A 15,024-nucleotide genomic window follows, 5' to 3' on the forward strand; every position below is an offset into this window, starting at 1 on the left:
CGCTTCTATCGAAATGCGACCACTGCGGCTCGAATAAGAACCCGCGACCTTGGGACCAGGAACTGAGCCCTAAAGCCACCAAACCATCACGCGTGATGTAGTATGATACGGTACGGCGTGGCACGGTACGGCATTACGATATAGGCGTTGCGAGGTGCGGCAAAGCTTAGCATGGTGTAACTTGGCGTAGCTTAGGCGTGGGTGGGAGCTTGAGCTTGTGCGTGTGCGCTGGCGGGACGTGGAGTCTGGTGTAGTGTGGCGCACTATATATGCGAGATGTGACATATCAAAGCGACACGTGGGTTTTGAGAGATGCCGCTAGGGAGCCCTTTGTTTTAATTTCTACCACCCAGTTTACGTGCGCTGATGGCGCACAACACTCGGTTGTCTTATACTTCGTAACACAAGAAAGAAAGAACGCACCCACATTGAAAACTATTAACGCAATACAGAGGCTAGTGACTACATGATTTAAACGAGGTAACACCTGCATTACTCAAGCACGAAAAAAATACAGTGTACCTGGCCGCCAGCAGCAGGTGGCAGCATGAAAGTCTTGGTACAGGGCCGAAGTAGCGTATTTTATGGTAGCGTACATTTGCGGGAAGCTGAATTCTTATAACCGAATTTTTGAACAGATTTATAGATCTTTTTATTTTCGCATTCTTTTTCCGCCTGCATCTGCCTTCTGCCATTTATGTCATGTTAGAAAGGGGCGCCTCCCTGTTCCAATGTTTATATCTCGCAGTGGTCCCAATCATGAATACGAAGTGGCGAATAAAAACAGAGCGCGCTGAGATACGGCTTGTGACGGCGGCTCCTGCAGAGACCAAGTGAGCTGCCCATTCGAAGATAAGAGTGCAAAGGCGGGGCTACGTGTCACATTCACCCTCTAAGGAGCCTGAGTCTGGCTACCATTGCAGAATGGGCCATTCTGAAAGATGCTACTCGTTTACTTGAAGGCATTTCACGCTTGTCTATCTGACGACGAGGTAGACTGCAAGCTCCATTTTCGGTATTCGCATCTTCACGATAGGTAAAGGGGGAGGGGGAGGGGGGGCACTACAAATTTTATGCTAAGCGAGTGCAAAAAAAAACAAACACGGAAGAATGAATGCCTTCGATGACTACCTACTAACTCGCCCAACTTCTCGCATTACCGTCCTAGAGGTGGCCCGGCAACCACGCTAATCTTCCATTGTCCTGCCCCACACTGTTTGAAACTACATTAGACTCTTCTATGAAAGCCTTAGGAGAACGATCTTTCAATGCATGTTCTGTGGAGCCCTCTGTGGGTCGGCCTCGAAGGTACGATGAAAAACACAGACGCTGGTATGTAAAACGTTTGGCTGCTGACAGCGTTGAGCGGCATGAGCGAAGCATACCGAGATTATATTAACTCAAGAAAGATGTGAGAAACTCTCGGCAAATGCGCGAAGAGTAAAAACGGACATCAAGTAAATTTCCAACTGCAATGAAAATAACTTACACTCGCTTTCCCCAGCATTTCCCAGCTTCCTAGTGCGCTGTCTTGCACGCGGTACGTATATGCCAATTTAGCAGCCAACAGCAACATTTTCCACCTCCCTTAAACACATACGCATATAAGCGTCTGGCCGTCTAGACAGGCAAAATACAAATGATTATGGTCTGAACTCGGTAAAAAAATACATGTGCAAAGTAGCGCTTCAAACGCAAAGCCACAGTTCGAATTTCAGCCCCGCTTGTTTATTTTGGAGCATCACCAGTAGGCAATGATCTTGACTGACATGATTTGATAGTGAGTCCTAGAGGACATATTTTACAAAACCTATCGCTAACAAGTGCAGCCGCTCCGGTTTTATAGCTGTGTATTTGTTACTTGCATGTTGCCACAGATGCTGCTATAGTCGAATACAATTCTGGAACGAGCAGGCAAGACCCCTCAAATAATGACCTCTGTCAAATGCCATCAATGACCGCTTTTTTTTTTTTCAGTAAGCAGTCACTATATCGACCCGACTCGACTAGCATGTTGATCGGCATACAACAGGTTTTGTACCAAGCTGAAGACAAATGCTTGCTTCACACCACATCTACCTGTCGGAAACGGTTTTATAGACTATGACTTGTAATTATATATTAAATAATTTCATAGCTACATAATTAAACACAATCAGACATAAAATCACGTATAAACAAGGAAAATCAAGAAGCACCTAAAAGGCTACAGTGCCAGAGCGGCCGTTTGGGAGTTTCTTCGTCCCCCTGGATTTTGCGCCGGTCCCCTCTTCAGTTTCGACTTCACCTATGCCTCGACTTCGGAACACCATTCGACTTAAACCACCGAGAACTGGAATAAAATGAAGTCCATGCTTAAGTAGTTATGCAGTTGGACACGCCTAAACTCATGGCGCCTCTGTCGCGGAGATCGTACAGTAGAGAAGGAGCCAGTAAGCGCCGTATCGATTCCGTGAACAAGGTTCCGCAGACTCTGGCACATAGATGCCAGAGATGTGCAGACGACATCGATTGTAGTGCTCTTCGCGACCAACCTTAATGAAACCCACATTAATAATTTATTTCAATTATTAGTATCATCAACTATGAAAGAAACCAATCGTATCACGGTGTCGATTCGACTCACTATTATAGTCTGTTTCCTGAGATCTTGAGCACCCCTTCAGTCAGCAAGAAATGGTGTCACGGTCTTGCGAGAGCTGAAGAAAGAGCAGAAAATTTCATGTACAGGGTCAATCATACTTATTGGGAACATGACTCCACATGGCTGCGTATGTGCGGAGCAGCACTGCGCCCAAGCCAGTAGCAAATTCACTCGAAACGGTAGACGACACGAAGTACCCCTTCGAAATCCCCATACTCGTACGTCACTCTGCATTCATTTGTGGACGGGTTATGCGCAATGACGCGAAGTACGTGCATGGTCGCATGTAGCCATGTTCATGATTCGAGTTATTTGCACTGTAAGTGAACAATGATCTGCAGGGTTAGCTACTGGGGGAAATCATTAACGCTGTCGCATCATGCACTTCGAGGCGGGGCATAAGTGTCCCAAAATTTTTAATCGATGGTGTTCTCACCTTATGTTTGGCGTGTCACTTATTCACTTCCGAGCAGTAAGAGACAGTGTTCTTTTGTCTTTGGGTGGAAATTTAAAAAGCTAGCGTGGCCACATATTTCTGTACTTGGCTACCAAGAACGACTCATGTCAGAGGCTAAGTTAAAAGCCCCACGACACTTCGCATGCAAGGGCCAGCCGACAAACAAGCCAATGGCGCATAGTTAAGCAGCTCAAATCAGTTCGTCACGCCCATAAGAATGTTCTCCAGCGCCCAGCTGAGCCAGAGGTTCTCAAGTAGTGCTGCCCTTCCGCGGTGGCAATGTTTTCCAGCGCCCAGCTGAGCCAGAGGTTCTCAAGTAGTACTGTCCTTCCGCGGTGGCTCAGTACAGAGTGAGCCCGACTACTGATTCTGAGGTCACGGGTTCGGTCCCGACCACGATGGTTTCGTTTATATGTAAGCAAAACGCAAGGCGCTTGTGTACAGGACGAGGAGGCCGAAATTACCCGGAGCTCACCACTACAGCGCTCCTCATAGCCTGAGTCACTTTGGGACCTTAAACCTTATAAACCAAACTATCGATCATTTAGTTACCCTATACGGGCAAACCGAATGTGCCCGCCAGTTCTTTAATTACGTCTTTCGGGAGCGAGCACCAGTGAATGCTGTTTTTAATGCGCATCTTCAAGTAACCATACAGGACATAGAGCTCATCATCGAGGGATAGCAGCATGGTTTGAACTAATACCATCATACCACCGATGCTAACTCTGTGCATTTGGGATATCACTGGTCTGATGCCTCATGAAACGGCTGCTGAGTGATATGATGCATTGTCGGAAATAGTTTACTGGCAGAGAGTCAGACGGATTATAATAGAGGCATCATAAAGAAACTGATATGTAAAGAAATATAAACATGAGCTTAGTGCTTGCTACATTGAAAGTGGCTGCTCAAAGGGAGTTTTAGCGTTTCTTTTTTCGTAAAAACTGTTCAGGCAATGCATCTTCTGTATTTAACCACAATCATCTCAAAATGTCAGTTTGTGTTACATGATTTGACACATCATGAAAAAAAGATAAGCAGAATTAAGGGTATAATTTTTTTATTCAAAAAAAGGCAGACGTCTACACAGCTGGTTTTTTGTATCAAAATTTATTCTCTGAAGTGCACCAGACCAAACACTGCTCAGAAAAAAAAAATCTCACATCTATGAGTATTTGCAACAGCCTTCATTCTAGTTCAAAATATGAAACCATAACGAGCGGTTCGCTGTAGTTTCTACGAAAGCACGTCTTAAGGGTGCTAACGTAAGGAAATAGACGACCCTCAGGTGCATATGCTATGCCAAACTGTAGTCTGTTTGGATTGGCTCAGGGCAGTAATTCGTCTGAGCACCTTCGATGAGTCACCGATTCGCCCTAACTGGATAAGCACGGCGCTCAGAGTCTCTGCGCACCTTCCCACTTCAAGGGAAGGTGCCGTACCACAGAAATATGCCCGAAATAGCACAATTCAGAAATTGTTTATTGTCAGCTGCGTCGCGCAGCCAGCGAACTTATTGTGGTGGGAACCATGTTATGACGTGCCTTTCAAGCAATTTAAAAATTCGCTATCTGTTTGGCATCCCGCGCATTTATAGCGGAAAGGACGATATTAGGACGCCTTTCAAGCAATCTGCAAATCAGGCGCGCATGTAAGGTACAACTTATTTCAGTGAAAGACAACGAAATGGCTCGCGCCTTATCGACATGGATGATGGTTTGGTGCTCAACGTTTATTTTAGGCGCAATCTTGTCCATGTTTCCAGCCTATTTTCGGATGAAGTTTGCACGGAAAACGTAACAGGAGGTGGAAAAAATAATAGGATATATACAGCCCCGCCGGGGAGGCGCAGTGGTTCGGGCGCTCGACTACTGTGCCCAAGGACGCGGGATCGAATTCCGGCCTTGGATTCTGTTTCTCGGTGGAGGCGTCTGTTTCTCGATGGAAGCGAAAAGCTAGGCGCCCGTATGCTGTGCGATGTCAGTGTACGTTAAAGGACCCCAGGTGGTAGAATTTTTTCAAGTCTTCCACTACGGCGTCTCTCATAGCCTGAGTCGCTTAGGGATGTTAAACCCCTAAACCAGACCAAGGCAAGCCATATATATATATATATATATATATATATATATATATATATATATATATATATATATATATATATATATATATATATATATATATATATATATATATGCATGCAGTTGTAGAACCTTCCAGATCAGTGATACTGGAAGCAGTTATGATAATTAAGAGCTGTATATACAGGCTATGTGCCAGGTACTAATCGCTATACGCATGGCTGCAATATATCTGTAAATCAACTGAACGCCATTAAAGGCGTGAGCTTAATGCATATTGGCGAATCCCGCGAGGAGGAAAGCATTTCAAATAAAGGAAAAGTTACTCATTAGAATTAGATTGAGATTAGTCAAAAGAGCACAAAGGAAAGTTTTACAGACTTATCAGTTGTATAGCTTTATTTTGTCGACGGGACATCGACAGACCTGTGCTACCGAGGTCGAATCTAATGTGTAATTTTAAAGCTTTGCTAAATACACACGGTAGTAGTCGACGAAGGAGCTTAGGCAGGATATTTAGTCCAGTACTGTGAATACAAATCCTCTGAATGATCTCGGAATCAAATAAGTATGCATGGTCACGAAATTGAGCAAAAAATTAAAGAAAATATATGACACATGGAGAATTGAACACCTCCGTCGTCATAACCATCGAGAGGTTGTAAATCGAGCTCATGAAAGGCTCACGCTCGCGTTTTCGTAATGTGCCCCGTGCGGATTTCCAACGAGCTGCCATCCTGCAGTGCGTTCATAATTCTTTCTCATCCACGGTGCTATATACCAAAGCAGCCTGATCTCAGCGCTGTTAAAATACCTTTGCCAGTTTCCCCGCGGGAGTCTTTTGCTTCCTCTAAAAGCTTGCGCACACTCCCATGTGAGCTATTTCAAATGTGGGGAGAAAGAAGATATGGTCCATTGCGCCATAGCAGCAGTTTGGTAAAGAAGAGATTGCGGTTTCTTTCTCTCTCTCTCTATCTTTGTCATTCTCTTCTAAGCAATCCAGACGAATGGGCAGCACTGCATTAGTAAGCGCGCTTGGCTCATTCGCCGAATCTCGGGAATAAATTTATGCCCGTGCATGGGGGCTTACGTTTTGGCTGCTTTCTGTAGCTTATGCACAATACCTACGTTAACTGAAGCCTGCTGTGTTGGATGTAGTTAGTATTTTCCTTTTTTTTTCTTCTCCAAGATCAAGACATACCATGTACAACGGCGTTTCCAATCATCTTCTCTTTTTCTATTAAGATAGAATAAAATTATACTTGTGACTTTCCTATAATGTCATAATCACCAGAATCAAAAACAAATACTTAGCATGATGTTTTTAAGCAGCGCTTTATTGAGGTATGACTTCGCAGCGTCCAAATAAAGCCCCTTCAAGAAACAGACGGCTCACCCACAGCTGCACCATTTCGACGACATTTTTTGTCCCTGTGTAAAATCTACCTTGAAACTTCATGACCTCAATAAAAGTTTCGAGGAGTGGTTTAAGGATTGTGTTAATAGTAATAGAATCGCCGAAATCAGCTGACTTTTGCGAGCTCATAAGACTCAGTTTCGAACTCTCATAGCTTGTCTAAAATACTCGTCAGCTTCTCTTGAACGAACATGTCGAGATCGCTGTACTCGGCGTTCGAATATCAGGCTTTTGGCGTAGTCAAATCACTGGCCTGTCAGAAAGACGGCCCTGGTAGATTACAGCGGGTGCACAGGCGACACGCTGATCGGTAATCGATCACGGTACCCAGGCGACAGTGATTCGGAGCAAGACGGTGATCGATCATCCGAGCAGTACATAATATGGGACAGTCGTACTGTCAGATGCATCACGGCACTGAGATATCTGAGAAGTGACGAAGGGAATTACCTCACAAAAATGCGCCACAAATCTGAGTTTTTCCGGACTTCACAAGCTCTGTATTTTCTCCGCGTGCTTTTTTTTTGTACCTTCCTTACTATGACGGAGCATGGGACAACGTACACAACAAGTTCAGAACTCAATTATTCGGCTGTTATCAAGGAGATAATCCACACGTCCTTCATTGATGACATGCGATAAGTTTGGTAGGATGTTAAAAGCTGCAAGTCCAGCAAACTTCTTATTGCGGCACTGCACAGCTCTAGGATATCGGCGCCACTTATTTGACGTTCTGCGTAACGTTTCGAAAGGACCTCTTATCTATATTTTCATAATTTGTCGTGAAATGAATGAACTTTTATGGAAACTTGAAACTTGGTAGGGGTTGTCGAACAATTGTTTCAGAAAAACCTATCAATTTAAAATTTAAGCTGTAATGAAAACGAATTTTGTGGAGACACTACTGAGTCTGTCTCCTTTGATCGAAATGTTCACCAAAATGTCTCTTACCGTTTAAAATATTTGCACGTGAGGAGGACAATAGATTAGGATATTTTTTCAGTCGTCCCTAGGCTTGTCAGAGATGTACGCATAGATGGAAAAACACCTGTCCGGAAGACCCGGCCTACGCGTGTTCTGGGTGTGTCACAATACCGGACCCGTGACATACAGTGGCAACGCCTGCCTCGAAACGAACTGAATCTGAGCATGCGCAAATATACACAAACGACATCATCGTTTCCTCTTGCATTACTGATATCCGAGGTCTTGGAAATCGCATTCGCAGCCGAGGGCACGAAGTTCTTTCCTCTGTTAACTCGTTGTTAAGGCTCTGTATACAGTATCCACAGGCCATCGAGCGCTGCTATTGAAAAGTTTTATTGGGTAACTGATTCATTGATCAATCAATTTGATTGATTGATTGATTGATTGATTGATTGATTGATTGATTGATTGATTGATTGATTGATTGATTGATTGATTGATTGATTGATTGATTGATTGATTGATTGATTGATTGATTGAATTACACTGTGTAACGCTGCCGTCAAACTTATGCGATGTCATTTATGTTAAGAAACCCAGGTGGCCGAAATTAGTTGGCAGCTTTTTCCTACCGCGAGCCTTATAGCACCTGTGCAGCTGCTGGATGCTAAATCTCACATATTATGCCTTAACATCTGTAGCTAGCCATACGGCACTGTATTCCTAAGTTTGGACAAATGTGCCTCCGTCGATGTTTTAGCTTGTCCAATCATATACGCAGTTCCACAAACTTTCTAACATGTGCAACCCAAACAGTTCGCTGACAAGCAAGCGTGTACGTATATGTACGAATCAACTGGCCTTTCCCCTTTCCTCGAGCCACTGGCAATAAGCATGCGGCCACATTTCATATCGCTGTCTAGCTATCTGTTTATTTGTTGTGGTGTGAAACTTTTCACGGCGTGTAAATATACGCCGCTCGATTTTTGCACTGCCAAACTATTTCCGGGTTTTTGTTTTCTTTTTGCGGCATGTCGCGGCTCTGAAGTCAAGCCTCTGCGTTCTGCGGAGAGTGGTGCTCGATAGCCCCATCTTGTTGCCAACAACGGACTGACAGATTAACGCAAAGAAATCAATAAGCGGATGACCGCTTTTTTCGAGCTCGCGTCTCAGACCTACGGGCATGTACACAAATACAAGCTGAAGCCACTCCGAAGAAGAAAAAGTGGCTTGTTTTCGGCTAATATCTCACCTACAAACAACTCATCATATAGAGGTTTTATATGTCTATACACCTATATGTCTTATATGTTTCGAACGCTTTCACGGAGCAGCTCAGTCTGCTACATCGCCAGTCCCGAAATTTCTGACTGCGCCGTGAATTCATGAAAGAATGTAGCAGTTATTTTTCCGAACCCATAGATATGGGCACCTCATAACCTCCCGCAGGCAATACATCGCGCGCACGAGGGAAAACGAGATGTCGAAACAAAGAAGCATACTAGACCAGTACCCACAGGCGCTGGTAGCGGAAATTTATTCGGGACGAGAGCACGTCTTCCACACATGCCACGGGCCGCTCCCTAGAGCGATGAAGAGAAGAGCGGCAGGAGGCAGGTCCGCCACAGATCGCTGAGAGATGCGGCAGGGCAGCGTATTTGTGCCCGCAAACTTGGCAAGAGTCTTAAGGAGAAAACGTGCCTGCGCCTCGTACCTCAATCTTTCACGTGGATGTTCAAGCAAGGAAAGAAAAACAAAATGCGCGTGTGACGGCAGGCGCGGCTACTTTCGCATTCACTTCCCTCCTCAGTACGTGTAAACATACATAAAAATGCCCGCTTGGCTATACGACTGCATTGGTACGTTCCATACAAAATGATTCTGAAGTGGTTCTGAACTGTGTATACTCTAGTCATATGATTGGCAGGTTCAGTTACTCATCAAGGCATCGGCAGGCTTTCCGCATGTTGGACGCGAATAATTCATCTCTGGGGAATACCACAATGTCCGGTAAAAATTATAAAGTACGAAGAACTAAACCTTGAGGTGCACCAGATGGCACGTCAATAGAAGAAGAGTGAGTTGAATTATAACATAAGAATTGCAAAAGCAAACTGGCAACCCAGCTAACCAAATGAAGATTTTTCAAGATCATTTTAAGCTTTATTAGAAAAATAGAATGCAGTGCAGTGTCAAAAGCTTTTGAAAAATCTATAAACATAGCGTCGACTTGGGTGCCGATATGAAGGGCGCTGAGAATGCCGTGTGATAATTCAACTTCTGTTAAGGTGCTGAAACCTTTTCTAAAACCATGTTGAAGGTTAGAAAGCATGTTATTAGATTCCAGAAATTCCATTATGTGTTTGTGAATTATGTGCTCCAGCATCTTACATGAACGTGATGTCAATAAAATAGGTCTGTAAGTAGATAGAAGCTGTTCGTTACCAGACTTGAATAATAGGTGCACTTTGGCCAGCTTCCATAAATATGGAACAATGCCAGTGTTAAGCGACTTTTGAAAGAAGATTGTTTAGATGTTGAGCAGATCACAGTGAATAACGAACGAGAAACAAATTGGGTATACCATCGAGACTTGTTAGTTTTGTGTGTGTGTGCGTGTGTCTAACCGCAGTATTAAATTGAGTACACCATGCTCAATAATTATAATATCAGTAATTAGGGCTGCCACACTAGGAGGGTCATTGGATGGAACGTAATGGGTGTCTGATGAAAAAACAGATTTAAAGTAGAGATTAAAAGCGCCAACTATTATTAACGGATCATTGGTTGTTTCATCATTGACGATTACAGACGACGCCGCGCACTCTGTCGACAAGACAGAGCGCCAAAATTTACGAAGATTAGTTTTCAGAATATTTCATAACTGGGCATTGAAGAAAAAATCTTCAGCCGCTTTGGTAATCACTCCAAGTTTTTCCTTTATTTTGCTAAACTTGATAACACTTGCTGGATCCGATAAACGTTTCATGCGCCTGAGGCGTACAACGCGGCCTGGTACGTGAAGGATATCACGTATTATCCAAGGTACTTTGAGGGTTTTTTCTTTATTTTTAGCCGACCGAAAAGTTGCATGCAATCACCGACAACAGTTTCAAAGTAGTGTGACTAATTCTTTGATGTCACTCACGTGACTAAGCATGAGAAACGTTTCAAAAGAAGAAGCAAGAAAATCGGTGATAGCAACATCATCAGCGCTAGCGAAATAGAAAACGTGGTGATCGTCGACAGCGGAGCGAAAACAGGGCAGTTGAAAGCGACTACCATAGCCTTATGATGCGAAATATCATCAGCATATCGCATTCAAATCCGAGCTGATAAATATTTGAACCCACGAAAACTAAGTCAAGCAGTGAGTTACCTATTTCATTAACAATTTGCTTTAGATCGAATAATAAGGAAATGTTCAGCAATTCTCGGCACATAAATTCATCCCGATAAGAAAAAGTAAATGATGGCCAATGGATGCCTGGAGCGTTGAAACCAGCCATCAGAATAGGATTAGACAGTTTGAATGTTTGAATAATCACCGAGCCAACTCAGGCTCTGCCTGTGAGATATAAATCTAATCCTTCGATACCTATAGGATCCCGAGTCAGAAACGCTACTCCTATAGACCATGAAGGCACGCACATTCATGCGAGTTAGTTAAACTGGGATTATCAATGTTGGCTCACTCACACAATGTGTCAGCTATAATTCCATGCTGAGGAGCATGTGTAAAATAATAGACACAAACTACGGAGTTAGTGATTGAGCGGGTAGTAAATATTTTTATATATCTTAATATTGTTTTGAATGTGAAGCATTCGATTATGAAAGAGCACTGAACAGGGGTAGAGGGGGGGGGGGGGGGGGGGAGACTCAGTTCAAGCGTTCAATTAGTAGCTTAACTTATACGAGTGTCAGTAACCGCCCCCCCCCTCTCCTCTCGCTAACTGCGGCCACCCTTGGCCCCATATGGACCTCGACTTCGCCGCCATTTTTAATCCACCTATGGAGTTCTGTGCGAGCGCTTTTGCGCCACGGTCACGCCAATAGTGGACATCGCATTTTCGGCGGCCCGTCCCAGCCTCCGAGAAAATCCCGGTCCACGCTTGGAGCAATGCTGTCCTTCCTAGCCTTACAGCGAAGGTTTACCGGAATTAAATCGAGACGAAACCTGACGCGGTGCCCGGAGTGGGCGGTTGTCAAAAGCAGCCCAGCCATTCTGCCGCAAAAAAGTTTGGTCCGCGAAAGTTTATTTCTGGTATTTCCGTTCCCTTACCTGCCCGCATTATATACGATGAAGTTGCATGCATTGCTTTATTAGCCACTTTGTTAGCACAACGACACCATTAACTAGAAATTTTAACCTTCGTCTTGCGCTTAATGTTAGAAAAAAAACCACGACCCCAAGTTTGAAAGTCTTATACTCTACCGACTGAACTACCCTAGCGGTACTATCTTTGACAACTAGGAAATTTCAAGTACTGTTTAGAGGACTTACCTCTCGGGTTTTGATCATATCCTGAAGGGGCCTGCACGACACAGCTCGTCTGTGAACGCTCTCCGGGCTTATGTTGAGGTTAAATGGGCTGAGCATCAGCTGTGTCGATCGGATGATGCACAATGTTTACGTAGTACTACCAGAGACGGAAGTTCCTAATACTTGCTACCGCAGTCTCAGATGCATGCTTGCCTCAACAGTCACCTAGCGAGCTAGTGATCTGAGAATGGTTCCTCGATTCGGCGCTCCAAAGGCTACTCGTCTGGAAGCATCTGCTTTGCCTGCCTTGGGCTTGGTGCGACAAACAGCCCACACAGTGAGTCGACAAGCTGACGGGTTTTCAAGCGCGTTGCTATGGTTACGACGGCAGAGCGTTAGCCCTCGCGGGAAATCTTATAACTGAAAAGTGTTATTTGTAACGGATTCAAGTATTTTCTATTTGCGTTACGAACACTGATACGAGCGTTTGAAGGACTGGACGCGATAGATTATATGAAGGTAAGATATCTTGGTATCTGGAGAAAGGTTCTGTCGAATGATAATGGTAAGGTGCCAGCGTTGGACACTGGCTGCGCAGATGAGATAGCACTCAGCCTTTCAGCCTTTTGCAACGTACGCCCGAAAAGTAATGAAAAAGTGATGTAAATTGAAAAAGAAAATTAGAAAGTAGACTAATTTGGCGAAGTACACAATGAAACCTGTTCAATCTCTAGGTTTAGCTTGTATAATTAGACCAGCGAAGTACTTTCCGCCATTCTTGCACACACTATTGCACTCACCCAAAAATCCACGAAGCAAATAGTGGCATCGTCTCAGTATTTTTCAGCATATCACGGTGAATTCTCCTGGTTACTAACCTCGGACATCGCGCTGTAATAAACATTTTCATTTAGAGAACACGGGGATAATTGAGTAAATAAAAGCATAAAGTCAGGACTCAGTATGTCTTCTGTCACCGTTTCGCCTGAAACATATACAAGCGTGTTTTTCAATTACGGTAATTGGAATAGTGCATGACACTGTGATTAGAGTTTATGCGCACAAGCTTCCCACGTAGTGTACTGAATAAAAGGGTTGCCCTCATGGACATTTCTACATCAACTAATTCAAGTAGAAATCTGTTTTGATTCGCGGAAAAGAGTTGTCAAACCAACAATGCACAAAAAAGGCAAAAAAAAAAAAAACCTTCGAACTCCCGCTTTCCTAAGACCGTCATGTCTGGGCTTGTATACTGCCGCACCAGAGATTATTGGGGATTAATGACCAGAACTTCACCATAAATTCGAAACTTGTTCGGTGAATTCGGGCTTCCACTCGTGGGTACTATCACTCCGAGGAAGAAGCCTTCGCTTGTCTTGTAGTGTTTCCTTTCTTGGTTCGTCCTCGTTTTTATTTTATTTTTTTCGTGTTGCGAGCTTTTCCGGTATCAGTCGTGGGCGGTTCTGTGTTCCGGGTCACACCGTCAAAGACAATGAACGTTTGCCCACTCCAGGATCTGACAGCGCGCGAATATGCGGAGTTTTGTGTGCTGGTGGTCATTTTCACGTGCACCTCGGGGCTGCAGAAATTCCCTCTCCGGGGAGTGAAAATGGTTTAAGCGGCATTGTTAAGTGTTCTCCCAAATGTGCCTTATAGTCCCAGAGGATCAGCGTGTCGCCTTGTCCGTCGCTGCCCAAAGATAAATTACCGCAGTCGGCCTAACGCCACAGATCCTCGCAGTTACTGGCGCATAAATAGAGCATTTCAACACATCGCGCAGTTTATTGCAATTTTCACGTATGGTGTCTCCGCCACACGGCCGTCTTTGGAACCGTCCGAATGATGACACCAGCTGATGGCGCCCGGCTTGGTCAGGCATCTTGTGCCCCAGTTCAGTGCATTTTGTTTTGTGGAGCAGCGCTTTCAGCGTATTATTGCGTTCCGGGCTCCGCTTTACACGTGTAAGCACCGCAAGAGGTCACGTAATGTCTCTTTACACGCGTATTATGCAAACAGCTAGCATGGGCCGACAGCATAGAAAAAAAATGCATTTTTTTTTCTACCGCAGGGCTCAAACAAACATTCAAAATCGAGATAAACCTCTATACGTTTCCTCTAGATTCTAAGCTGAAGCAATGGGTAAATAAAGTTACAGAAATATACTTGTGGACTAGTCGGTTACCCATGATGAAAGAATGAAATTTTAAAACGGTGCAATAAAACGGGGAGGACGAAGAAGCCCACTAACGGCACATTTTGTGTTTTTTCTGTGTTTCATCACGAACCTCATTTTTTCCGGCTGCTTTAAATTTGCAGTACAATCAAGGTCCTCGTTTAAAAACGCTTCTGAAGACGACTCTCGCAATTTGCAATGTACATTTATGCAACAAATATTTCTTCTATAGAGCGCCACTGGGAACATTCTTGATCGCCGTCATTTACGAACCACCCTTCAGGGCAATATATTTCAGCGGCTTGCAGTCAGTAGTCACCGGATACGAAAAGAGATCGGACTGTGTAATAACTTTACTGAGATGTGGGGCTGCATTAGCAGCCGATATCATCATAGCAGCATTTTAACAGAGCGTGGTTGCAGGCCAGTTTGTGACATGACCTATTTTGAAAACCCTAGCTAACTCTCTTGCCATGCGCTCGCATTTCAAAATATTTTCATTCAAACTTGTTCCGATTTAACATGACTAAAAATTGTTGCCTAGCAGTAATGCTTCCTAATAAATCAAAATCATCATCCTCAGCCGGATTATATATACCTACTGCAGGGTGAAAGCCTCTCCCATATTACTCCAACTAACCCGGTCATATTCTTGCTGCGTCCACTTGACCCCTGCGAACTTCTTTACCTCATCCGCTCACCTAACTTTCTGCCTCCCCCTGCTACGCTTTCTTTCGCTTAGAATCAAATTTGTTACCCTTAGCGACCATCGGCTATCCTCTCTTCGTGCCACCACATTTCATCCCCATAGGTAAGTAGAGGTAAAATGCAACTGTACT

At 44.2% G+C, this 15,024-nt stretch overlaps 1 long non-coding RNA gene across 1 annotated transcript in view; it reads right to left on the reverse strand.

Annotated features, from left to right (window-relative positions):
* The window catches only part of LOC146197381 (uncharacterized), a 201,353-nt gene extending 189,044 nt beyond the window's left edge, over positions 1 to 12,309 (reverse strand). Inside the window, exons 1-2 of the long non-coding RNA XR_014706191.1 lie at positions 12,034 to 12,309; positions 2,627 to 2,699 (exon numbers count right to left, since the gene is read on the reverse strand). This is a non-coding gene — a long non-coding RNA (uncharacterized LOC146197381). The remainder of the gene's footprint in view (positions 1 to 2,626; positions 2,700 to 12,033) is intronic.
* Between the last annotated feature and the right edge of the window lie 2,715 nt (positions 12,310 to 15,024).

This window comes from Amblyomma maculatum, chromosome 3, assembly GCF_055883805.1.
Source record: "Amblyomma maculatum isolate TAMU_Amacu chromosome 3, ASM5588380v1, whole genome shotgun sequence".
NCBI lineage: Eukaryota > Metazoa > Arthropoda > Arachnida > Ixodida > Ixodidae > Amblyomma > Amblyomma maculatum.